The sequence below is a fragment of the Corvus hawaiiensis genome, chromosome 2, assembly GCF_020740725.1.
Source record: "Corvus hawaiiensis isolate bCorHaw1 chromosome 2, bCorHaw1.pri.cur, whole genome shotgun sequence".
In the NCBI taxonomy this organism is placed as follows: domain Eukaryota; kingdom Metazoa; phylum Chordata; class Aves; order Passeriformes; family Corvidae; genus Corvus; species Corvus hawaiiensis.
In genome coordinates this window covers 117463358-117491104 of record NC_063214.1, presented here as the reverse complement: position 1 = coordinate 117491104, position 27747 = coordinate 117463358, and the positions used below count along the sequence as shown (strand labels likewise).

General features: G+C 41.6%; 1 long non-coding RNA gene across 4 annotated transcripts in view; it reads left to right on the top strand.

The window, feature by feature from the left end:
- Positions 1-27747, top strand: part of LOC125318965 — a 126093-nt gene that overhangs the window by 62757 nt on the left and 35589 nt on the right. For 2 of the 4 annotated variants that reach the window (XR_007200552.1, XR_007200550.1), the window contains exons 3-4: positions 13536-13636; positions 14921-15028. This is a non-coding gene — a long non-coding RNA (uncharacterized LOC125318965). Of the gene's footprint in view, positions 1-13535; positions 13637-14920; positions 20220-27747 lie in introns of those variants that run through there. The other 2 variants (XR_007200549.1, XR_007200551.1) reach the window with 2 other exon arrangements.

Genomic DNA, 27747 nt, shown 5'->3' with positions numbered 1-27747 from the left:
GTGAGTTTGGTTTTTGGTTTGGGTTTTGGTTTTTGGTGTGGTTTTTTGGCTGGTTTTCTTTTTTTTTTTTTTGAGGAGAGCTGAGCAGACTCCAGTCATGGGGGTGGAACACAGCGAGAGCCGGGAGAGCCCGAGCCTGGGCAGCCTGGGCTGCGTCAGCCGGCCGGTCACAAGGATGCCTGTCATGTGCTGCTGCTCCTCACACAAAGATCCCTTTCTTTCCATGCCCGGTGGGTTCTCCATCAATGAGAGGACCTTGTCCTACAAACAGAAATCAAACGTCCGTAATTGCAGTGTCGCTGATAAAACATGACTTCTTTACCAATTTGTACAAGCACTTTGACCTCCTGCCTCGGTGCAACAGACTTCGAAGATTGTTTTTGGTCTCTGGCTCTTTTTAAGGCTGTGCTGGAAATACTGTAGGGAAAGTTTATTTGCGGGGTATTTTTGATCTGTCTCAAGCAAAAAGCTAAGCTCGTGCACTTACAGTCAAAATTGCACTGAATTGTCTGGAGTGACTGCTAGCTCTAAAAAAAAAATGGATTTCAGGTTATGGTTTACTTTTTGTTTAAATTTAGAACTGCTTTTGCATGAATAACTAGTTTTATGTGTTTTCAACAAAAATGAGAACAAAATTTCTGCTCCACACAGATTCCATTCCTAAAAAAATGTGAAAAACTTAAGAAGGTTGAAAAGAAAAAAAAAAATCAATGCTGAATAGCATAGCTGAGCAGCTGTCTTATTTTTTTTCTTTCCTAAATTGAATTATTGCTATAACTGTTCTTTCTAAGTTAAGATCTCACTGGGGGAAGGAAGAAAGTTTCTAGGTTTCCCAGCAGGGAAGTCTTTAACAAGAAGTTAATGTAGGATAATGAAGGGGTCAGGAAAACCGTAAGCATGAAGGGATTGTCCAGGAGGCTGTGCAGAGAGGAGTGCAAATAAAGATGCTAAATAGGAGGGGAAATGTGCAGCAAGCCTTTTGAATTTTAACCAAGCTCTTCATGCCACAGCACATCACCCTGGGCACAGCAATCAGCAGCACCCATGGTCAGCATCCCAAGTTGTCACAGAGAAGGAAAATTTCTTGTTTGTTCACGTGTTCATCTTTAAAGGGAAATACCTTACAAGTGACAGGATTTAAAGTCTAGAAGATACATAGGAAGACAATGCTGTTTAAACACAAAGCTCAACTGAAAATCGAGAGAAGGAGGTATTTTTGGGTTTCTGGGATTATGCTTGAAGTTCCTAACGTTTAACTCCTACAACAGGGAAGTATAACAGAACAAATTAACTGGGCTAGCAGACCAGTTAGATTTGCTGTTGTTTTTAAGTCAATAGGTCACTTCCCTGGGTTAGGGGTTGTGCTCTGCCAAACAGCAGGATTTTCTAGCTGGTCCTGTATTGATGAGAAAATAACTCTCAGAATCTGTGGTGCCATAGGTCATCAATACAATAAGAAATTATTATGTTCTTCAATACTGAAAAACCTCTGCCTTTAATATTCTTAGAATATTATATTGTTTTTCAAATATACTACATATTTTTTCAAATATATTAAAAACCTATCTCAGCCAATTATTTTTGCAAGGACAAAGGGATTTGCAATCACACAAGGGATTTTATAGACATTATCTTCTGAATTCCACATGAGAAGCTGTGTACTAACTGAGCTGGTAGTTGATTCAGATTTAGTGACTAGAGTGGGATTCTGCCAGTTAGGTCCCTGTAGGGCCAGGCTTGGATACTCAGAAGTGTTACAGCCATGGAGACTATTTCATCCTGCTGATGTAGGTACCTCTCTGGTCTGTATAGTTGTGTTTGCATTGATAATCCCTGACAGTGAAATAGCTTGCCAGCTTTAAACAGTGCACAGGATGGATGAGACACAGCATGAGTAGCACCGAGTTCCATGAACAGATCCGTGTTGCCGAACAGCATTACTAGCAACAGAAAAAATGCTATCTCATCTACCAGTTTCAGGAGATTTTATTGTTCCCTGGTAGGATAAGAAGATTCCATGTTCCTTATTTCAGAGAGAAGTGTTTTTTATCTCTGAAATGTCCTCACTTCTCAAAAAGCAGATGTCACAGGCTGAAATACTTAAACACTGAGGAAAATGACAGATCTCCCCTTTCCTTCTGCCCTCAGCAGAAATGAGGTTTTGGCTACCTACTGGCATTTTTTTAGGAATTATGCCTGCTCAGTTATTTATTTTTATATTGCTGCAACTTTTTTTCCTGATTCCTGCAGAAATGAGGCTTATGCAATCCTGCTGCATGCGCTTGTATCTTCGTCACTTCCACACCCCCGAAATGTTTTGAACCTATTGACAAATTTCAACCCATTGATCTCTCAAAGAAATCAAGTTCCTACAAGCTTTGGGAAGATAACCTGCTCACAGAGAGGTTGGCTGCAGTGTGAACAGGCACTATTTCAGACAGAGGAAAACCCACCTGTAGGAAAAGTGCTTATTTATAAACACCTGTCCATGGGGAGAATTTCAGGGAAACCTTGTTCCTTCTTTGAACTGAAGTCAATTGAGTTTGAGTTCAGCAGCCAGACTTCAATGTGCTGATCTCCACAGCATGTGGGGATACTGATTTGTAGTAATGATTTACCACCTTAACTGCATTTAAAGGTAATGATTTTAAAAACCATTTAATTTTTCATTTCCTCTCCTTTTCTTTCGCTTTTTGTAAAGAACCAAAGACTGCCCAATAGCCTGCCTCTTAAGACCAAAACTTTATGCCCATCACCCTAGAAGTCAACCCTTGACCTTTAACACTGTCACTTTTCTCTGTGGATTCTCTGAGGTTAAAGTTACAGAATTGCCGAAACAGATAACAGAGTGCAGAAGGCTGAAAAGTGGCTGGGACGAACCTCCAGGGACAAAGTTAATCTGTTGGAGCATTTCCTGTGTGTACTTTGAAACCCCTCAATTTAACTTGATCAAAGCATGAGCCGATACGTTCCAGCTCCCTACTGAACAAACAAATTTGCTGCTTATCGTTGTTGCCACCTCAGCCTTTAATTTACTTTACTTAGTAAGCCAGTACAAGTTAAATGAACAACCTGGTTACTACAAATGCTGGGTGCTGCTCTCCAGAAAAGGCTGCAGTTTTCCTGACATGATATAGCTCAGCACATCACAGACCCTGTTTTTCCCCACAGTCTCAATGTAAAAGGAAGCTTAAGCCATACACAGCCAGTGTGGTCAACAGTGGCCTCTAAGGGACCACTAGATCCATCAGCATCCACTGGATTATATTTCAATATCTTGGGATTCTACCTTTCTTTCTCATTCAATTCCTACAGGGCATATGTGGACCAAGAAAATAAATGGTGGTGCTTTCAAAATGCATCGGTTAATTCACATTAACATCTTTCAAAGCACATATGGATTAACAGATCATTTTAAATGTCACTCTTTTTTTGGTCAAAAGCTGTAACTAATACTTTTTTTGATGGTCTGGTAGTTGGGATTTTTTTTTCCCAAAACATATCTTTACTTAAGTTAGTAATAACAATAGTAAAGACTAGTGTGAGGTGTTGCATGAAGGGAGCATGGCCAGACAGCCTGGCTTGTGTATGATAATGAGCTAAAGTGGCTGCTTTCTGTTTTTAAACCAAAACAACTTGGCAAATGTTTTTAAACCAAGTCTAAAACATTTTCATAGTTTTCCACTTACTTAAATCCACTGGCCCATATTTTCCAGCATATTTGCCTTTCCTTATTCTCAGGGAAATCGAGTCCAACGATTTGATTTCCATGTCAACTCTTCTTCAGTGCTTCTCTGTGTCTACAGAACCCCTGAACTAGGAAATTACTCCTGTCCCTCTAAGGTATATGTTTCTTGGTCCATCATGCAAATATTGAAATATTCTGGGCTACAGAAAACAATCAGTCAATAAATCAACCCCTTGAACCAACCTTCCTTCCAGAGCAATGCTAGAAGGGAACTTCACTCGATATAGATAGTTACAGATATAACCTACTCTTCATCCAAATCATGGCTGCCTTTGGCAGTTTCTTTCCTTCTTTCAAGTAAAAATGACTTCTTCAAACATTCTGCAAGCTCAGATATTAACCATAATCTGTTTTTATTCTACTTCTGTGTCATCACTCATTGAAACTGCAAAATGCTTAGACAATGTAAGTAATGATGGAAAATTTCTAAAAAGGTGCGGTGCAGTGACACGTCTCCTCTTGGAATTAATGGGACATGTGTGATGCTCTCCTGCACAAATTCCCTGAGTGTTATTCAGAGACTTGTGAGCATCTCTGTAGGAAATGACAGGGCAGCCAGCCACATATGGCAGTGTCTGCTGACACAGATCAGTCTCCACAAACAATTCAATAACAAACATATCATGTCTTTCCCCATAATAACCACAGACTAGTTGAGTTTAAGGGTTTGTGAAGATTGTAGGTGATCTTTTGGTTTTGATGGCATGTAAGAGTCTTTCAAATCCATAAAACTCCTTCTCAATGTGGACTTTTATGGATTGCTTTATTCCTCCATGCTATTAATTTAACCAGGTTAAGTGACTTATTTTTCCACCTAAATGAAAACAGTGCCAGACACAGAAAACTCCTTGCCTAAAAGATGAGCTAGCATGAATGAATGACTTGCATTCTTGGGTTAGCTTTAATGAATTAGCTGTAACTTTTGCAAGATAATGGAAGATTTATCATTTTGCCAAGCTGGTTTCAAATTTGTCAAAGAAAACCTAAGTGTAACTATTTGCCATTTTCAAGAACAAATTTAGGCAGCAGAGTTGGCTGGGAAATGTTTCCATGCTGCTCTGGGATGAAGCAGATCTCTAAAAGTATTCTCCAAATAGGGAAAAGAGCAAGTTTATTCTGGACTAGGTGGTAGCCTGGTGCTTGCTTTTCACATTGGGGTTATTGGAGAAACAGATTTAAACCCTTCATTGGCTTGGTCTGGGTTTCTCATGCCAGGAGGGATTCCCCTGACACCACTCCATCAGCTGCCCTGTGATGGGTCTCCTTAAATATCTCTGGCCATGTAAGTTGCTTGTGCTTCTCCGAGAGATGTTGTCTGTGTGGGTTTGAGCACTGCTCTACCATGAGGGAGACTCAGATGCATGCCCCTGAGTATTTTTAATTTATAAAAAGTGAAAACTTCTCTGGTGAATGGGCTTGAAGAAGATGCCTCTTCCTTTCTATCAAATGACACTGGTGAAGAGAAGAGCTAATCCCGAAATTGAAATCCCTACATCAGCTCCAGTAGCCTTGACACATATTGGCTCCTAGAGCAACACAAGCTGTTATTTGTACAAAAAGTTTCATTTAACATCTATATTTCCATAAGAATCACTGGTTTTTTTAACAAGTCAACATTTTGGAAGAAAAGATATTTTATAGAAATTTCCAAAGCAACTCTAAGGAACAGGAGGCCAAAGGACTGGTTCTTTGGGCTGCTCTGTGGACTCTCACTCAGACCTCTAAAAGCTTCATCTCTGTGACTCCTCATCCCAGCTGCTCTTGGCATAACTAATCATGGAAAACCACAGCTGATGCTATCTGGAACATGCTGCTAATGGCTGCAAATGCCCTCACAGGTATTCCTGTCTGTGCTGAAGCAACCAAACAAATCAGGGCCTCTAATTGAGCAGGGCTGCATGGAGGGCAGCAGCCCAGAGGCAACAGTGACCCATGTGTGGAGCCCTTACACAGCTAGTAATGACTTTTTAAAGCAGAATGGAAACAAAATATTTAAAATCCCCCACAAAGGAGTCCCATAAGCTGCTCAGCTGTACTGGAGGCCCTGTCTCAATGGAAGTCTGGTTGGATGGTTGGGAAGTAAATTCTGCACACCCCTGGTTACTAAAGGAACAGGAGCCAGGATTTGTGAGCCTGGTTTGCTCCTTAGTCCTCCTCTTCTGGATGAATATTAGTTATACTTTTCTAGACAGTTTTGTGGGTAGGTAGAGACAAAGGAGAAAGTAGTCAGGAGAACAAAAATCTATCTATTTCTGTGACAAGGCCACCTGCTTGTGTCTTCTCAAGGTGGCGGCCTCACTGTGTGTACTGCTTCTCTTTTCCTCTACAGACAGCCAGTGCTTCATACATCTACAATTTTCCAACCAGGAGTTATATTAAATTCAGACACCAGTTTTAGCCTTCAAAAATTAATCTTTGCAAAGCATCTATGTCAGGAAAACTGCTGCCCATTAGTAGGAAATTATTCAGAAAAAAAAGAACAAATTTCTTATTTATGTGAGAAACTTCTCTACAATTAAATACAGATATAGGTCAGTAAAATAAGTTCTTTGATCTATTGCTACAAGAAATCAATGTAAATATGTTTCCTGATAAGGGTTGCTACAGCAGAATTGCATTTTACAAACTGCATAGTGTGCTATTATTCAGGAAATGTGTTCACTGATATACATGCCTCCACTCAGCCTCATGGCTGAAAGGTTTGCTTTTTCTCATATTATAGTTCTTGCACATTTTTAGATAAGGTGATTAAACTCATGAAGGCATGGAAGAGAGTACAAATAGGGAAAATCGGTTCTAGAACATACACAACCATTGTTGAAACAGAGACCAGTTGATTGTTTTCAAACAAACGTAGGTTAGTAACATTTGAGATTAAACTGCAAGGCAAATATTAAGAGGGGTTAATTTATACTGTCAACTCTGACTATTCTGGGTTTCATCCTTTTGCTAGAATAGATGAGAGCATGACTCCACCACAGCTGTAAAAAGGCTTGTTCTTCATGGAGTTTTGTCCTGTTTCAGGGAGAACAGCACTCACCGTAGAAATTGAGCCCCCCCAGAGCTTCCACAAGCTGTTCACTGAATGCTGGTAGTACTGAATGCTCAACAGTTCCTTACCTTGGGGCAGATTTGTCCTGGGCTTTAGTGGGATTGCTGGTATGGGAAGATGAGAATGATCACAGTGCTGTTAGAACTCCAGCTGTGATTCCCTATTTACCAGGGATGCTGCCGTAATAATGAAGGGAATCCAGGTAACTCCTTTCAAGGTTTGTAATCCTACCTGAGCAATGCCTGCTGGATAGAAATTGTTCAGCTAGGCAGGACTGAGCTTATTAAATATGGTCTCAGCATGAAAATATGTATATGAGTGTACAGGTTTAAGCAAAGCCATCTCATCAGATTTAATATGGGGGATATGAAAAGACCATTGTCTAGTTAAAAACAAGAGGGTCAGGGAAGTGCTTGCAGTATTATTTCTTTGTTTTGGAGAGCAGATGGCTGAGCTATCAGAAGCAGAACACTGCAGAAGGATGGGAAGAGCAGGAGTGCATCTCTGCGCTCTGGTTACAGAGTCTGGGATTTGACTACTTGTGGGCTGCTGTAAAGTTCCACTTTGCCCAGGCATGGTTTTCATGACAGGGTAAACAATCCTCTTCAGGCTTGAGTGGGATGTCCACCATCCTCATGGTCTGTAGTAGGCAGCAGAGGAAAAAACAGTTGGTTGTTCCCGAGAGAGAGGATGTGGTTCTGGGTTCATGGCCAGAGTAGGAGGCAGTTTCCGCATCCTGCCTTATCGCCGGCTTCTGGAGCCAAGCGTGATGCTCTGCACATCGTGTGCTTGTCATAGAAAAACAATTTCTACAGCTGTCTTCCCTGCAACAGCTTCAGGACAAGGCCTTCCTGGGACAGCCTGAGGGAAGCTCTTGCTTTTTCTTACAGGAGGTGTAATATGCAGCCACATGAGGACAGCCTGAAATAAAAATGAAACTGAAATCTGATTTGTCTTTGTCTGGTTGTTTTGGAGGAGTAATGGGAACCATCCACATCTGGTTTGGGATTTAAGTGAGCCTTATTCTGTTCCATGACTTTACTGCTCCTGACCTTTCTCCTCAAGGTATCTCCCTTCAGTTCTTTGGGAACCAGTACCTTTGTGTGAGTGTGAAATGGGGACAGTAATACTTGCCTTTCTTCTTAGTTCACTTGGAGATCTACTGGTGGAAAGCATTTGGTGGGACAGTCTAAGTTCCTGATGGCAGTTCAGACTGTGATCATGTTCTGCAAAGCTAGAAATGGTTGTTGCTGATGTTGTCTTGGTGTGGTTATAACTCCCAGATTGTGCAGAAAAAACCATCTCCTTAGAGATATGTAGGATTGTCAATGCCATAGTTGTTAGAAATTTAGCTTTATCTTTTTCTCTCTTCATTTCTTCTTTTTTTTACTTTTAAAATATGTTGGAATATTGAATAAGACAGGGGAAATAAATCTATGAAAGAATGAATTAGGAATATATTTTAAGCAGATGCCAGGAAACTACAATGTTCATGTTGCCCACAGAGTCTCAATTTGGCTGTTCTGGGATGGTACAGTCTCTAATTACATGAACAAATATCATTTTTGAAGTCATATGATATAAAAATATGGACAATTTAAAACCTTAGGCAAAAAGTCCCACCACTTACGTTACACTTACTCTGCTTTGTTGTCCTTGTGGGTATGACACTCATTTTCTACAAGAGTTCATTGACAATACAGGGGGTCTGCAAGTGAGCTCCTGACTGCAGTGCTTTCCTGAACAGAGATAGATGTATTAAAATTTTGAAAGGCTTTTCTCGCTCAAGCCCATGAAGGTTGCTAGCAGGGGCCATAGCTGGAGAGCAGAGGCCCTTGGCTGGGAGGAGGATATCCCATCACTATTAGAAGAGCAGGGCTTATCCTTTTCAGATTTCTGAAGAGAAATCTGAAGAGAAATCTGGAAGGATTTCAGAAGAGAAGTATGTAAAAGAGGAATAGCCTGACCCAGACAGAAAATTGTATTTCCAGTCTGTGTGAGGGCATCTAATCTGAGTCATCCTACTTAGGAATGAGAAACTTAAAGTAAGGCTATGGATACTAAAAGATAAGGCTATTGAAAAGATACCTGAAAAGCATGAAAAGAAATTAGGTGTCTCCTTCAGACATGCATCAGGCTTTCCCTCAATCGCTTCCCCAGCAGTATTACATGGAGAAATTCCCCCTTCTGTACAAGCATTTTTCTAGTGGTTAAAGACATTAATGAAGTCTGAGACAGACCTTTAAGTCCTGTTTCTTGACTGCTCCTAATAGACTGCATGAATTCAATCACATAGTTTTACATCCCTGAGCTTCACCTTATATCTCTGTAAGATAGATACCTCATACAGCCTTGTTAGGACAGACTTCATGTGAAACCAGCAAAGATTTGCTGGGGGAAAAAAAAAGTGTGCTGTAATCATAACATACTGCAGTTATTATCTTTTGCCAGTAAAAGAATTGTACTTTTGCATGTGAGAAAGGGAAGAAGGAAAGATGCTCATTAGCAACTTCCTTCCTCAGGCTCTGAGCTTCCAGGGGCTCCTCTCTGGGAAGAGTGAGCACAGCTGCAGTCCCATGGCAGCCTCAGCTGATGGAACAGCTGCCTCTGCAGTGAAGTGCTACCATCTTCCCCTCTCCCACAACCCCACTCCATCCCCTGCACTAGCCTGGATGTACTCTGCTCCTTTGTAGAGTCATTTTGAGGTGTTAATATGGAAGAAATCTACTTGTGACCTTTTGTTTGTACGCATGAGGAAGGCTTTGAAGTGTGGCAGGACACCCAAGGTGCCCTGAGGTGCTGCAGGAGAGGTGCAGGGCTGTGGGGCAGGACAGCAGAAGCGGCTGTGGTGCCAGAACACACACTGACTGAGGCTGCCAAGGAGTCACAGCCTTTCCCTTCAAGCCAGAGGTTCCTGGTGTGATGGAAGCTGCTGCTGAGACTGCCTGACTTCCACAGAGCTCCACAAACACCAGTGTTGCCCTGACTGCTGGGGAAGTGTGAGAATGAAGAGAAGAGGAACTAAGATGTTGTAGAATGGGATTACAATAAAGAATTACAGTAAGAGAGAGAAATAGGAGTCTGGGAGTACCATGGAGAAAATCTGTTTCATGGCTCTGCAAAGTTGGCCAGACTGGGATTATTAGGAGAAGTTTATCTAATAGTCTGGATACACCACTTTCCCATAGTAGAAAGTGCCTGATTTGCTCACCTCTTAAACTCTGCAGCAAGTTCTGATCCTTCCTTTCTCCCTAAGAAGGGATGAAACAGAATTAATAAAGGTTGAGACAAGGGCAGCAAGGATGAATGGAGGTACAGAGCACTTCACCCTTTTCTAAGGGGGAGCGGCAAAACAGAATAATCACCCTGGAATCTGGAAAAGAGACCTGGCAAGGGCAGAGAGGGGCTGCTTGGCTTGTGGTCCTTCATGGGACTGTGAATGATGTGGTTGATGGGTAAGAAGAAAGTGAAAAGAAAGAAGTGTTTCACTATTACTTGCTGAAAAGGGGGGTGAACACCCTGACAAGTTATAAGGACAGGATGATTTAGGTTGAAAGGAATCCCTGGACATAATCTGGTCCAAACCTCTCTCTAAGCAGGGCCAGCTTAGCTCAGGATTTGTCTTCCTTGGGTTTGAATGTAGGATGCAGATCCCACAGCCTTTCTGGGCAACCTCTTCTGGTGCTACCAGACTGAAGATCAGAAGCACATTAAGAAAGTGATTTATGCATTGCATGATCATTGGACATGTTTTACTCATAGGATGCTATGGAGTGGAAAGTCTGAATTGCTTCATATGATGACCAAAACACAAAAAGAAAAATGCTTCCAGAGCTACTAAAACTGTGAGCACGACGTCTGAGGCAGCAGGTTGAGACAAGGTGGGAACATGATTCCCACTACAATTTATTTGTCCTCCTCTGCCCTGACACACCTACTACTGACTACTGTCAGAGATCAAGTATTGGTTTTGATGGGCCTTTGGTCCACCCAGCATGATGGTCTTTGGTCTGATCAGTGGGTGACCCAAGCCTGCCAACACATCAAGCAGGGTGAAAATGGATTGGAGCTCTTAATGCTGCCTTCAGTTTTCACAGGACAGCTGCCCAGGGAGGTTCGGACCTATTTCCATCAAGCATTAAAAGTTGGTTTCATAACATGTATTTTTCTGTCAAACTTTGTGAATAAAACAGTGCAGGAAGATGTCGTGACTAACGCGAAGCTTTTTATTCAGGCAGCAGATGAAGTGGGTTAGTTTTAGAAAGGAGTAGGAGTCAGAAGAACATTCAGCTTAAGCAGACAGACCAACGCTGGTTAAACTGAAGGGAAAAGCAGTGACACTGAGTCCTGCATATCTGATGTGAAAGACTAGGAATACAATACTGGATTTATTGTTCGGGTTATACATTATCCCAGAAAACTGTGGTTTTATAGTGGTGACATCTGACCACTTGCTATCAAGAGATTACTTGAAAGTGCTGCACGATAGGAAAGCTGTTCTTTTCTTGTTGCAGTTATTTTTATTGACAAGCTTTCAGACACCATGAAAGAGTCCACTGGTACTCAGCAGCAAAATACTGTTCACAACCAGCCAGAGGAAGACTGAAGGCATGAACAATGAAGCAAATGAATACCCTGCTGCCTCTCTGCACACATAGCTGTCTGTTCAGCCTTCAAAAATCAGTAAATAAAATCCACAGATGTTTGGATTCAGAGATAAGATGATTCCTCAGTGCAGGGACGTCTCCCATTTTTTGGATGCAATATACTGCACCTTGCAGGAGTGGTGCTTCTTTCTGCAGTGTGTCTGCTGCAGCCGAGCCCCCTCACACTCACATCAGACCCCTGCTTTTCCCACTCACAGGAGCTGATAATCTCTTTGTTGCAGAAACATTAATTGATTGCTCAGGGGAAAAATACATTGAGAAGGAGTGCAATGCTTTATTTATAGGTTAGTTGTTGCTTTTCCTCCTGTAAAGTGCTTTCACTTCTGGTGGCTGATAGTTAAGGAGAGCAATGGTGTGATCACAGGCAAAAACTTTCTGGTGACTTTGTCTTCTTGCCCTAATTTGTGCTGTTTGCAATGCAGAGCTCAGCTGCACAGGGAAGCTCTACACCAGCTGGGGTGGTGTCCAGGGCTCAGAATGGCACAAACCAGGGGCTCTGCAGGGCACAAGGGCTCAGCAGGCAGGTCCCAGGCAGGGGATGAGCCAAGGGACCTGTGACAGGCGCAGTGCCTGGATTTGCAGCTCCAGAGGCTTAGTGTTTCCAGGAGTGCCATGGCTGGGACATGGTGGATGGGCAGGTGGAGTGAGCTCAGCCAGGTGTCATCACAGACACCAGCTACCCCAGATCACCCAGGGTCTGAGTCTATGAGCAAAAAGACACCCTCGCTTCCCCTCCACATGCACTTGCAGGAAAGGAGGAAACCTACCCTGTGCCCAGTGGGGCTCCACTTCAGATGAGCAGCTCTGGAGCCAGGACTTGTCCTGGATGGTAAAGAAAGGGCAAGCTGGATACCCAAGCCTGCACATTGCAAAGATGGGGAGACAATGAACATGCACACTATTTTGTTTTTGCAGCATGTATCTTACCCAAGCCTTTATTTTCAGGGATCTCAGTTAGAACAAGAGAAATAGCAAAGCTTTTAGTAATATCAGTTTCTCTAATGACTCACCAAGTGCTACAAAGTCAAAACAGGTTGCTTGTGCTTGAAAGGTATAAAACATGTCATTTTTATGGTTACTGTACAAAACACTGCATATATGCATGGAAGGGAACATTTTAAAATCTCATAGAGCTTTTCTTTTGTGCAGCTAGAGGCTCCTTTCTCCTGTTCTTTTACTCGTGTGTTATGATTTGTATTAAGCATTATTGTTTTATCAATTAAGCAAATTTCCTCACTGCACTCTGCCAGTCAGAGTGCTGCTCCTTTATACTCCCAAAAGAAAAGAGGAATTAAGTTGAGGTACCAGTGTTCCAAAACAGTTCCCTCTCCAGTCCTCCATTGGTGTTAGAAGGGGCATCATGTTCTGTGAGCACTGGGGAATGAGTAATAACTGCATCTGACCTCCAATAAAGACCTGCAAGTCCATCAAATGTCTGTTACATAATGCTATTTTCGACAACATTAATACACCTACATTTCTTTAATGTCTTTCATTCCAAATGAAATTTCACCACCATAGTGGAAAATGTGCCTCTACTTTTGTAATTATACAAGATTTGACAAGAAAAATATCCCTTTCAGCAAAGTCTGACAGAAAAACAAAATTCCAAGGAAGTAGAATATCTTCTACTGCAATTAGAGATTTTTGCAAAAAAACTTTTGAGGGAAATACTCTTATTTCTTCAGAACAAGACAGCCATTTTAGGATTTTTCATTAGTTTCTTAATCTCTCCTCCCTTTTAAATTTTTTTTTTTTTTTTTTACATTTTATTTTAAGGAACAGGGAGCATCCAGAATTATCCAAGCCCCTAGAGGATATAAAAGAATATAAATAGTAGCATGTGATATTTCCTTGGGTGGAGAACAATTCTTGTACATCACATTCCTTTTGCAAGTTAGGGTATGCCTCTGCTACAGCACCTGGGTGGATCCTGAGGTGGTTGATCCACACCAAACTCCCACTTCCAGAGCAGCACCTTTACCCAGGCCCCCACAGCTGGCATGGAGCTCACTTGGGTGTGAGCTGCAGACAAAGGATGCTCAAGACATCCCTGTATTGTTTTTAGAGCTGCCTGAAATGGACTCTGAAGGGAGTTTGATGAGTTGAAGCAGCAATGCATACAAGAAATAGCTCACATCCTTGACATCCTGGTTCCTTTGTACAAAGGTAAGTTACAAAATCCCTGTTAGGACTCTGCAGGTGGAATGGTCTTTTCCCTCCTCTTTCTTCATGCTGGGGAACTGTGCCAACTGGTTACTCAGGGAATTTGTCCTTCTTACCATGCTGGTTATAAGATGAGGATTTCTTCATGAAGACTGTCTTGAGGATGGGGATGAAGTCCAAGTTTAACCACACTTTTCCCTTGCACCACTGGCTTCACAAGGGCACTTACCCTCCCTTGGCCATGGAGACAGGTGGAGGTGCATCATTCCCATATGGAACTGTGGAGAAAGATTCCGTGGGGTTTTTTCTACACTGTTGCTCTGTGACCTGCACAAGCTGTTAGAAAAATGGAAAGAGTTAAATGTGTTGGCTTTTGGGAGTGGCTTCCCAGCTTGGTGCAGGTATTTCCCTCCCAACAGCTCAAAAAATGGCAATTCATAGAACAGGATGCACATTCCTTTTTGCTCTCTGCTCATTAAAAAATCAGTGATGACAGACATGATCCCAAAGTCTCTGTTCTGTGCCTTGCCATGGCTCTGGCCTTACCCCAAGCAAGAGGGCTTGGTGCTGGTGAGTATCAGGACACATCTCCAGGGCCCAGCCACACATTGTAGGGGTGGAAGGAAGAGCTCTGAATGGCTCTTTGACCCTCCAGTCCCTACTCTTGTTTATGTTCTCGTGTGGTCAGAGAAACCTTCGACTAAAGCAGTCTTCAGATTCTGGGAGAAATGTGCTGATCTATGTCTCGTGCAATGCCACAGACTGGGGACAACCCCAGCAGGGAGGAGTTCTACAGCAGGGTGATGGAAAGGTAGGCTTGTTGCCCATGGATGGCTGATCTGCACCCCAAACTTCCATGACTGGCCCAGAAACTGCTCTAGGCTCTTGCAAAGGTGGCTTGCATGTCCTCCTCCAGGACTACTGAGCTGCTCTGCTTCTTCAGGATTTTTAAATTTGGGTTTCCCCACAGCCAGACCTTTCTCAAGCTGCTTAGCTTTTTTTTCCTAGTACACCCACATAATTACTCCAGCACAAAGAGTGGGCTTGTGAAGCAGCAGCATTTTAAAAAACCACAAACTCTGATCTCAAGGCAATCTTTCCCTCCCACTTCCTCCCCCTTTAAGCAGGGGTGTCAGCCGTGCTGTTTCTTTCAAACTTTCTCTGAGTCATCTCATCAAGCAGCTTGTAAATACTTGAATGCATCCATCAATGTCAAGTCAAAGTAAGTAACTAGCAGCATATGCTGTGCAATGGACTTTCCCTTACTCACATTTCTCTCATTTTCAGGGATGCAGAGAATTCAGGGGTGACCCTATCTCCCCATACGATCAGCATGCACACAGAGATGTCACCAGAGATGTAGTCTCATCATGAGAACAGGACACCAGAAATAAGGTGAGCTGCTTAAATTCAAGAAGGCTTCAACTCTTCTGAAACTCCCACTGCTGTATGATCCAGAGTGGAATGCCTTCATGTAAGATGCTCCATTCATTTCGTCCTAAAACCAAGAAATTAGAGACTCTGAGGAGCTGCATTACCAGCACGCCTTTGAGAATTTGAGGATGTGTCATTGCTAACCATTTTGGACCAGCTGGTCACAGCATTATGAACTGTTGCTAGAAAAATATTATGTTTTCATATTACAAGGGTGTAATTTGCTGTGTCATCGCTGCGTACTAAAATCTAAAAGGCAGAATGTGATTCAGAGGGTGCATGGAACACAAACCACCTCCTCAGAAGGCAAAAATCTCTGCTGAAGAGCAGCAATGCTCCCAAGTATGACTGATAAACGTGAGTTTTGTCGTGAGCTAAATGGCAAAATATGGACCCTGCACCAAGGCTTTGCTCAGCATGGTGCATAATTCCCTGATTTGTCTGCTAGCAGGCTGGTTTATGGTAATGAAATCATGGCAGTGGGAAGAAAGAAAAAGTCTTGCAAAATTTCTGAGTTATTCTCTCCAGATGGCTTGGAAGGAAGGTCTGGTGTCATCGTGATATTTGCCTAATAACTCTGAAATGATCAGTTGAGGTGGATGAGTGTACTCTCAAATTAGTACATGTGTGGAAATATGCTCCTCCCCAACCTTTCCACCCAGACAGGTTGGTTATGTGTGACAATCACATTATGAGCCAGGAACTCAAGCTTAGTGCTACCTTATGAAGTAGACTAGGGGAAAACTGGCTGAGTAAGAAGAATGTTATACTGCAAAATGGGAGGGAAGGTGTCCTGAATACTCTTCCTCCTCTCTGCTCCAGCCCACAGCAAGAGCTGGGCACAAGTCCTGCTCTGAGGGGCATCTCACTTGTATCTGTTATGATTTTAAAACATAAGGCATTGAGATCTCTTTTTAAATTCAGTGCCCTGACAGAGTAAGGTACTGGTCAAGGTGACTATGGATGGTAGTACTGACCCACAAGCAATTTTTCCCTGCCATGACCTAGGGACATGTCAAGGGTTGCCCTTCCCTCTTTTTTTCTCAGGGAGCGCAAGTTAAAAATCAGGATAATTGCACAGCAAAAATGCTTTCCATCTCACTCCTTTATTTACTTTTTTTTCATGATTTCCTTCCACTCCCAGATGAAGGAATGTAGGCTGTTTGAAGAGCTGATCTGCTCGGGTGGGGCATTAACTTAATTTGAAGCATTGCTGAATATTTAGTCATGTTCTGTAGGAGTATTAGAATCAGAAAATTCTTGGATTCCTAACAAACTCTGCACGTGTACACGATCTCCAGAAAGAGAACAAGTGTTTAAAAACAAGGCTCTGTACACAATTCTGAAGTAATTTAAATATAAGATATATATATATATATATAATTTAAGTTAAAAACATCTTGCAGTACTACATTACTGACAGCTGAAAGTCAGACACCAACTGTGATGGCATAGATCTGTAAAGTGCTTTAGGGAAAAATTACTAACTGGTATAAATCTGATTTTAAAATAAAGATAGCAGAAAGAGAAGTTTGAGTTAATTTAAGTAGGAACATGCCATTTACAAACAGAAGTCTCTTCCCATGGTCAAACTGGTCCACCAATGGTGGTTTAGCAAGGTAGCTCTCTTCTTTTTAAATCCATTAGCTTGTGCTGTGGGATGTGGCACCTTGCTTTTGTGACTTGCATCTTCTAATTGGGACATTTCCAAAGTCTGCTAATGGCTGTAAATGGGTCAGAACCAAGTTTCTCTTCTCTCAACGATTTTATGTTTTCAAAAATTTTCTCATTTTGGACAAGGATGAACATGAGTGCTTAAATGAGTATTTAATGCAGGGCTTACAGAAGTGTTTTCAGTATGGAATCACTTTGTCCCCCATTTTCTCAGAGTAATAGATATACACCTTCTTTTTAGAAAAGCATGACTGCCTGTTTAGGTGATGACTTTATAGATAGGCCTGTTTCTGATCCTCCAGACTCAGACTAGAGATGGAAGTCATGCAAAGCATACTGGAGTGGTGTGAAATCAGAACTGAACGTAGCATTTTCAAACCAGGCCGACTCAGAGTTCACAAACACTGGCTTCTGGCTCTTTCAGTACCAGACTTCAGAGGAAAGTAGAAATTGTTTGTAAAGCATAAATACTGTATAGTGAATACACCTGCACTGTGTGAAAAATGAGCTCAAAGCTGATAACAGATCTGAAATCAGCCTATTTATCCAACTTCCATGGATAGTTTTCCAGCTGCAGCTCCAGAGCCACAGTTGATATATAGTCATCTTAATATATCCTGGAGAGGCAGAACGAAGCAATTAGCTGCCTAAGCTCTATCAGATATACTCGCCCCTATGTGTCCACAAAACTGCTGCTGTGAAAGTCTAAACACAAACCTGGGAGTGACTCCATGCCTTATTGTTGTGTTCACAATCAAAGTGAGGCAAAGGCAGCTGCTGTGTGAAAAAACTTCCCCTGTCTTCCACTGTCAAAGGCAAATTGGCTGTCAGGTCTTAATGGTCATTAGCCAACCCCTCGGCATTCCCAGTGGCTGAGAGCAGCTCCCCCACAAAGCCACACAAGCATCACTCTCACACACCACGTTGACTTCAGCACTGAGGTGCATCTCATGCCCTGACTTATCTTTGTACATGCTGCCTATGAATAATTCAGGACATCTCCAGACAAGTTTGCTGTTTCGGTCCAAGTGAATAAGCAGCAGTAACAAATTCGATGCACAAGTGTAGCAACAGACTGCATAGCTAGTGCAAAGCAAGGAAGGTTTCCATGGACACAATTCTGCTCTGTTAGGAGGCTTTAAGAGAGAAATGCAGCATGAGTGGAGCAGGTTAAGGACATAAGAGAAGATGGACTGCTCCAGAGAGCAGCACCAGTCGTGTTTGCCTGGCCAGTGGGGCAGGAGTGTGTGATGAGTGAGTGGAGGCAGCTGGCAGGATAAAGGCTGTGCAATGTGCCCATCCCTGCAGTCCGGGGCTGCTCTGAGTTTTGCCAGCGTGCTGTGCCAATTAACCACTACTGGTGTGACAATGGGCTGCACTCCTGGCACTGCAGCTGTGCCACATGCTCAGAGCTCAGGTGCCAAGTCACACCATGCAGGACATGGTCACACACAGATAGACCTGTCCGCATGAATCTTTTGGGAGTGTAGACACTTCGTTACAATATTGCATTGTTTTTGGGTACACAGTTTCCTGATTTTAACTTTTTTTGCCAGAAATTGTACCAACCAGCTCAGAGGCTTATGTTAGAAACATGCAGAATTCTTGTGACAATGTGTTTGGCAAGAATAACACTCAGCAGATTTCAAGGACATTTTGACAGGAAACTTTAAGAGACATTTTCTGTGCTATAACGAGAAAGAATATCCTCCTATTAACATGTATCTAGATTTTCTCCTTGATTGTTTGCTTAATGATCCCAGCCTTGTTAGCTGCTACCAGGGAAGATCCAGCAGCTAGAACTGTGAGATGAAGAAGATGAAGAATCATGGATTTCTAAATTAGAAAAGTTCAAAGGTAGAAATGGGTAATAAGGAAATGAAAAGAAAAATCTTTGTGATCATCATCCAGACTCTAGGGGGAAATGAAAAAATCTGCTATGGATAGGAGGTACTCTCCATTCAGCCCTTCAGGTCAAAGGGTTTTCTGAAGTTTCTTTCTTTGAAGAGAGAAAGTAAAATGAGCATGGGTTTAGGAATAAGGGGGAAAGCCCTACATGTGGAATACAAATGGGAAGAGCTGGAAATGTGGTATTTGGGTCCCTGTTGGCCTTAATCAGTGTGGAGAAGAATGCAGTTCTTTGGGGAGAATGACTTTACCCTGCCAAAACTTGTCACACCTAAATTGCTTGATTGTTTTTGTTAAGCTTCTCTCTTGAACTATTTGAGTAGCTGAAAGCTGGGCCAGCTTTAGAGGTGGATTTGGGAATTTGTTGGGGTTCAGGCTTTGGACCTGTAAAATCTTTTATTCTCGTGTGTTTCAGCACATCTTGTCTCTCCATTCCAATGTTTCCTTCAAGTTCTCTGAGCAGGGATTGTCTCTTACTGTATTAACACGTCCTCCATCTGGTATGAGGGGTCCTACTCTGGGGCAGGGGTGCCTTTCCTGCACAGAGCATATCTAACTTTTTATTTCACAACCAGCTTCTAAAGGTCTTGGTTATCTTTTATCTGTTATTTAGGTAAAGAATCTACAGCAAACAATCCTATAAGTCTTTCCAGCTATCCGCCAAACTAATTGAAAAAAGTCTCATTAATTTCTTTTGGGCAATTACTACGCAGTGAATAATGTAGTACGTCACTCCAAGCTCCTGTGTAATGTTTCCTTGCTTTATGGATTGTTTCCTAGCATGCCTGCAGCAGAGCTGTTTATGTTGTTTTCACTTTGTAATTTTGTGCATGAAGAACTACAATAAACATAATTAAAACCAAATTTCCCTATCTCTCCTCCTATATTTCTTCTCGTGACTCTCCTCTTTTCCTAATCTTCTTCATTCTCCTGCTTCCGTCCTCTCAAATTTATTCTTCTTTCTTTACTCTTTCTACTTTTCCTTCTGCTTCCCCTCCATTACCAGTTCTTTTCTGCTCTTTCTTTGTATTCCATGTGTTTTCAGAGCCCTCAACGGGCCTACACTTAGCATAAGCTGGGGTTTCCAAAGATGACAAGTCTGTGGGTAGATGCCAATATGATTTGAAGCTGAAACACAATCACGAAAAAGATCTACAAACTCTTGCAAAACTGGCTTGTATAGACTCATACCTGTGAATGACTTATGAGCAGACTGTCTACAATGCTTGTATTTTCCATTTAAGGTGATCAAATGTCATCTTTCCACCATTCATCCAGCTGCCTGACTTTGTATCGATCAGTAATTTTCTTTTTAAGGAGATTTTTGCTACAATATTGAGAGCACAGCTGGGTTTTATTCCCTAAAATGTCCCTTCTGCATCTGGGTTTGTGAATGCAGTCCCTATTTTAGGGGTCAAGATTTTAGGGCTCTCCATGCTTTGTTTCTGCATGACCACGGGTTGAGCAGCTCATCCTTGATCTTCTTTCCCATCTGCAAGATGGAGATATTGACTTCTTTGTAAATTACTTGGAGTTCTACAGATGACAAAAGCCTTTACTGTAAAAAATGCTTTTTTCTTTTATGTACACTGAGAAAGCACTAAACAGTTCTTGATGAGTGTTCAGCCCTTGCTTGTAGAGCAGATGAAGGCTGACCACTGGGATGAGGGGGGTGAAGTTTTCCACAAAATTCAGCAATTCATCTGAAAAATGTGTAGAAGCTGATGAGCATTACCCAGTGGGATTTTTTTAATTACTTCTTCCTCTGCATCGCAGGAAAAGCCATCACATCTCATTATGCAGATTCTGCTCACTAAGTGGGAATAATTGGCTACAGGAATGACACCACTTTAGGTAGGCACTGTCCATGACGTTGTGACAAAAAGTGTATCCCTTTTGAAAAAGAAAGAGAAGACATCCTGACTGTGCTGAACACCAATATCAGTTCACATTTTGCTGTCTTTTCTAAGGGTCCCTGTAGCACTTGCTCAGAGATTTTGTTTGGCCACTGGTAAGGACTGTAGGATTTGGCTTTTAATGATGATGATACAAATTTCACCTTGCCATCTTTCAGAAAAGTCGTATTTGAGTTACAGGAAAATGCTCCTGCTCAGCACAGATTTTATCCTCATGAATCCTGCTCTGACAAACATAATGAAATGTGGATTAATGCTTTCATGCTAAAATGTTCTCTCATGCACCTTTGCTAAATTTACATCAAGAAAAAATGTCCCAAGGTGTGGAACGGGATCATATTTTTTCCTTACAACTACATGGCTTCCAAGTTGCTTTGAATGTTATTTACCAATGAAAGAAAGGAAGGTGAGTGCTTTCCCCACCCTTTCACCCCCTCCTCTATGCTTGTTGCTATTACAAAATACCCAGATGACGAAATGAAGTAAGGATGAAGGTGAATTAACAATAAGGGCTCTTGGGCACAACTATGAGAAGGACTTGGGAAGTACCAAGACAGCTGGGAGAATGAAATCCTATGTTTGTCAACAGCTGAAATGGGACCACTTAGGGAAGTTACCACCAACAGACACCTTGTTTTGTCAAGTCCAGAATATCTGCCCTTGTAAATTACACGGTGCAGATGCCTCAGTGTAGTGAGGTGCCACTAATTCTTTGATGCTCTGTTAGAAGACGCTTGGTGCATCAAATACGGCAGCGATCTTCACCTAACAAACTTTTCCAACCAATTAATTGAAAGGTTTCTTGCTCACTAGAAGGGAGGAGATAGACTTGATCCAGATTTTGTGGGAATGGGGAGACAGATTTCCCCTTGACTTTGCTGGCTCAGGCCCCTGGAGACCACTTGCATGCAAGTTTTAATGTGAATGTTCCTCACACATCTCCAATCCAACCCAGGGACGCAGCCTAAAGGGGTGACCTAGGGCTCATCTCATGCTGCACTGAGGGCAAGGCAGCTCTCTGTTTCCATTTTAATTGTGTCACTGTTAGCCAGGGCTCGCGTCTGCTTCCTCTCTCACCCCACAAAGGGAAAATGTGTGCCAAAATGCTTCCTGTTTTTCAGTGCCAGCTGGGTCGCGTGCTCGGGGTGAAGCTCATTAAGGCAATGTGTGGCACTAAAGCCGGCAGCCTCCAAGAGTGGAAACAATCAAGTTTCAGCATCCTAGTCCTGAGTGGATTCAAGTGGAAATCAGGCTGCAGAGCACAATAAGTCCAGAGACAAAACCTGAAAGAGGCAAGGCAGCCACATTTAGCAGTCTGAACAAACCAGGGGAAGTGGGCATGTGTTCCATCCAGACGGTGTAATTGTCCTTTGCTTCAGACGAAGTAGGAAGAAGAGCCTGAAACAAACTCCTAATGGAGCAAAATTGTTTATAGTCAGAGGAGTTTGCCTTCTTTCCCACAGTATGAAGGGGTTGTCCATTTGGGCAACCCTTTTCTGGCTGATGGAGCCAACGTGCATTATAAAAGCATTATCCCATTAATTAACCTTCTAAAAAATAAACCATTTCTTGACAAAAGCACACATCTGTGTCCTTGCCACACTTTCCGGTACTTCATATTCCTCAGCTGCGATATCTCTCCCTCCCTCTGTTGCACCTACCTTTTTCTAAGCCCTTTCAGGCCAAATTGTTTGAATAATGCTGGTCATTTTGTCCTATAAGGGCTTATTTTTCTCCCAGAGCAGGTTACAGGGCTGCTATGTCTAACTCCAATCTCCCACATGGAATAAAAGACAAAGAAAAGCTGTCTAGTGTTTCATTCTCTCTCTGTTCTTGGTGGCTAAAACAAGATTTCATAATAATGTTTATGTTTAGAATTTCTGCAGTAATAAGCAGATCGGTATCAGTGTGTATGCAGTTAAGTTTAAAGAGCTGTTAATAGACAGTTGGATGGCTTAGGAATTTAAAACCTTCATTACTATGTCATCAGTTCAAAGCCAACTCAGTTTACCAGGGATCCCTGATAGCATCAGTCTCTCCTTCCCAGATGAAGCAGGTATGCTTGTCCAAACTTGGAATTGCATTGCAATTCCACAGAAAAATCAGTAATTGCAAACTTTTTATTCCACAATTACCTACTAAACAACATTCTGAAAAATGGTATTTTTTAAAATTTCAATGCTAGTTGTAAAATTTCATTTGGTCTGCAAAACACTGATAAACAGCCAAGATTAAAAATACGCCAAAAAGTAGAATGATGTAACAATAAATCTTTTTTTTTAAAGAATGAATTCTGAAAATCTGTATTATAGTTATGATCAAGAAAGTATATATCCTACAATAATGTGTCATTTTGGTTACTTTCTCAAGGGGAAATAATTATGAAAGATTCTATTTTGATTTTTTTTTAAATAGGAAAATACATCTGTTGTAGCTGTTGGAGGTAATTTTGGTTACTGTGCTTTGAATGTCCTTCTGATATTGTGTGTGTACAAATGCCTCATGAAGAACGGAAGGGGGAGAGCTGGCTACTTAGAGTATTCCATTTAGGATGTCCTAATAATTTGTTAACGACCTTGGAGTCATTTTCCAGAACCACCAGTTGTGATCTTGCAAATGGATTAGGACAAAAAGGTAGTGAGGGAAGGAAGGAAGGAAGGAAGGAAGGAAGGAAGGAAGGAAGGAAGGAAGGAAGGAAGGAAGGAAGGAAGGAAGGAAATAAAAAGAAAAAAAAGGAAAAAGAAAAAGAAAAATAAAAAAAGAAAAAGAAAAAGGAAAAGGAAAAGGAAAAGAAAAAGACAACACAGTGTTTCTTTAAGTGTATATCCAACATGGTAACAGTCTGATACACGCTGCTTTCCCCTTCCAAATGCTCCATGAGGAGAATGATGCCTTGAGAGGCCTCCTAGAAACAGAGACTAGACAGGAGTAAAGGAATAAAGGTAGGTATTTATTTGAAAGGCCTTCAAAGGCACACCCTGGGGAGCCAGAGGCCACTGCCAAGATGAACCCCAAGATGGACCTTTGAAGGCCTTTCAAAAAAATACCTACCTTATTCCCTTACTCCAGTCTAGTCTCTGTTTCTAGGAGGCCTCTTAAGGCATCAGTTCTTTGGCACCACCAGAAGGGACAATGGGGCTTCTGAAAATCCTCTGGGACCCAGAAAGATTCAGCTCAGCTCCCCTGCCTCTGCTGGCACCCAGGGGGGGCAGCTGTGGCAGTCCAGGAGGCAGAGGAGCCCCAAGAGCCCGGACAACTCTCCAGATCCAGCACAGAGGCACGTGAGTAAATGAATAAAGGTGGTACTCTGTTGGCACCTGGGTTGGGTGTTAAGAGATCTCTTACAGTTTGTTTGGGGCTCGAGAGAGTCCAGGAGGGTCCAGCTCCAGTTGGAACCTCTTTTTTTGTTAGAAGCTTGTGAGAAGCTTGTCAGGGAACTTGTCAGAGAGTTCCAGGGATATCCTCTGTTGGTTTGCTCCTGCCTTGTGAAGAGGTTAGGAGGATTGTAGCCAACACCCTTTGGCCCACAGTCATGTGGTGCCATGGCTTGGAGGCTTGGAGCGTATTTCCAGCCACAGTTTGGATCCCCACGGTTGTGAATTCAAAGCCTACTTTCTCTAGTTTTCTCTCTTTGCTTAATGGAGTGTTTTTAGATGGCTTTGCTTTATTTTTGTGAATTTTCTGTTTATAAGCATAAAACCATGGGCTGTAATATTTCTCATATGGGGAATGAAATACCACAGAACTTGCCTTTCAGTTTAGTATCAGAAAACTGGGAAAATCCAACTGGCAAAGATAAAGCCCTTACAAAAGCGGAATTAATTCAGCTTTCTACAGTGATCTGGCCAATTTATAGGTTAAATAACCAGCAAAGGAGGCCTTTTAAGACATCAAGACAGTGGATCTTTAAAAATACAGTTACAGGTTTTAGATATTTTCCTGATGAGACCTACCAAGTAAGACCAGAGGACTAATATGTAACTTATTGTTTGTTTGTCCACCCATTTCCACCATCATGGGAAAACCCAAAAGTTATCCACCAGTAATTGGGTTCTGCCTTCCAAAGCCAATGAGGTGTTCAGAGAGGCTGAGGCTTTCCTTGTCTGTGAAAAGTCACTTTGTATTTATCTGTGTTGCTCTCCCAAGGGAGGGTTTTCTTAATTAATTGGATTGTGGTGATGAGAATAGATGAGATAATGGTGTGGTAAGTCCAGTTTTCAGCTGTTGAAATGCTCAGGACATTGGTTATTCTTAACCCTGTAATAAAAAAGGAGAAAAATTCATAATCTCTTTGACTTTGCTACTGTCAGTAGGAATGTAGATGCCAATTAACATAAAGAATAAAGAAGAAATTTTCTTAAGACACAAAACTTGAATCTGGAAAATTTCCACTTTAATTCCTGAAAAAATGTCTTTATCCCTTTTTTAATGGAAGTTTTCTTAAGCTGTGACTCTTTCCTTTAGTGCCACAGTTTTCAGCATTTTTTCTATGAATGCTTCATGGTCCACAAAGTATTTCTAGGGTTCAGAAAAAGGTGAATAAGTAAAGAAGGTTCATATATGTTCCTGAGTGATGTATACACATGAATAGTTGTGGAAAATTGAAAAGATTTGGACATCCATAAAGCAACAATATGCACTTGCAGTCACTGAGGAGTAGAGAAATTTTGGACATGGGTATCTGGAAATTATGTGTTCAGTCTAAAAGAGTTTCCCATAAGCTACTTTACAAGTAAGTTAAGATGATATAAGATGGTTTCATGGTACTTTTTAAAACATGCAATGAAGTTGATAAACTGATTCTCACTTCAGGGTATCTAGGAATGCCAGACTAACTCAGGATACATACAACACGTAGGTCCTGCTTCTCTGAGAGGTCTGACATGCCTTTTGGCAGGCATGGAGAGACAGATTTTTCCTTTAGAAAAACTCATGGTTAGAAAAAACCAGGGAAACAAATTGCTTGCTAATATTCTTTCAAAAAGAAAAATGTCATGTGGAATTGCTCCTTTCCACCCATCAGGTTGTAGACCTCCATTTTTTCTTCTCTATTTTTCTGAGCTGCAATAATGACATGTTGTTCCTGGTACGGTATCTGACATCAGACTGATCCACATACTCTGAATGCCAAGGAAGTCTGACAGGTTTTGGTCATCCCCTGACATTCTTCTGTATTCTGAGGCTGGAATCAGGCCTTGTCTCTTCCCTGGTAACACCCCTTACAGCAACAGGCACCAGCTGACCTGCAGGTTTCTGTAGGTAAACTGCTCTTCATTTGGAAAGCTTTGTCCTATTGCTGAGAGAGATCTTTTGACTATTATTATTATTGTTATTGCTATTACTACTGATTTTTTAGAAACAGGACTCCCCACGCCTTTTTCTGAAAGGGTGTAGTTTCAGTGTGTCCAATAATGTACTCACATTTTGTATCATCTGAGAGTCTGAATCCAAGCATCCTTCTACTGATGGTTATGTAGAATGTTGCCTTTCCAGGTCAATGTATTAAGGTGTAGTTTTCATGCAAAATCACAGCTTTAACTTCAAATTAACTCTTTGGGTCAAGACTTTCAGATTTTTAGACTGGTACCTACACAAGTAGCCCCATGGCCAGAGATATTTGGGTCAGTGAGAGCTACATGCATTGAACTCCTTTGGAAATCAAATTCCTTGTGCCTCTCTGTCCTACAAAAGCATTACATGTGCAGTGATGCAGTTTTGTGGATGTCAGTGGAACAGCCTCCATGTGTGCAATGAAATACATGAATCTTTGCAGCATTGAGCCACTTATTTTGTGATTTTCTTATCTTGATCTTAACTTGAAACCAGTGAAGCTTGAAAAAATTGCCTTACTTCTTGTAAGAGATGAGGTGAAAAAGTGAAGCTACTGTTTCTACTGAAGAAATTTCTGAGTAATCTCAAGGTAAAATAGCTAAAACACATTTTGAAGCAATCAAATGTCGTAGACTATGAGTCATAACTGTGAAGTTCAGCATCTTAGAACTTAAAAATGACTGCAACTTCATGAGAAAACCAGCTGAAACTGGAGATGGTGGCACCTTGGAGCATCCTTCTGTGACAAGGAGGTGATGTTTTCTAGACTGCAGCATCATTTCACATGCTTGTTATTTGCAGATGCTCATAGCTGAAACATCCTGACTCCATGAGACACAGCAGTGCCAAAGGAAAGTTTGTATTTTCAAAGGAACTGAGTGGTGATTGCAACTCATTGTGATTGTGTGAGCATCTCTGAACTTCTCACAATTTCTTGAGTCCAAAACAGAAGATCACATGAAGGTACAAAAGTTGTTGTGTTCCTTCCTTTCTCAGTCTGATTTTCAGCTATACACAACCAGGAAATTCAGCAACCTCTGTATCTTAAAAAAAAAATAGATATAGATATAGATATAGATAGATACAGATATATTTATACTCTGCATTTTATTTTGGCAGCTGTAGCACCAGGTGCTTCAGAATCTCTGCTATCAGCATCAGGTGTTTCCTACATGGAAGACTTGTGCAAAGAGAATTTTCATGAGCTTTTTGGTATAAACAAAGTGTTCCTTAAAGTTCCTTAAGTGTTCCTTCCTGTTATAGAGAGCATGGGAGAAGAATGCCATCTGTGTCAAAATTATTTGTCCTCAAAAAGTGAAATCTTGGCTTTGGTGACCAAAAGAATGGTTTGTTCAAAGGTAATCCAGTGAAAGATGGAATGAAATTCTGAGTTCCCTGTAGCCAAACCTCTTTGGCCTTGAGGACATCCTTAAGCCTTAAGTGGTAGTTACAGAAAAGAGCTTGCAGTGATTGTTTCGATATCTCTGTAAAAGAGAGTGTATATCACAACATGTTTTATGAAATGCTCCCTGGGTAATGTTTGGGAGTTAACTTTGCCATATGAAGGTAAAAGTTCCCCTCCTGTTTGAAGGATGAAAAAATAAAAAAAAGTGGATCGCCCACTGACAATTTCAAAGACCAATTTCAACAATATCACGCTTTTGTTTGTTTATAGTAAAGCTCTTGTCTAAACTTGACGATTCAGGGTTGTTTTGCCCTGGAGTAGTTTTGTTGGCACTGCTCATAATCTCTTAAATTCCAAGCTAGATGTTGGAGGACAGTCAATGTATTACTTCATGTGAAAGCTATTATTCCCTATGAATAATTAGCACTCCGTTCTGTAGGATGGTG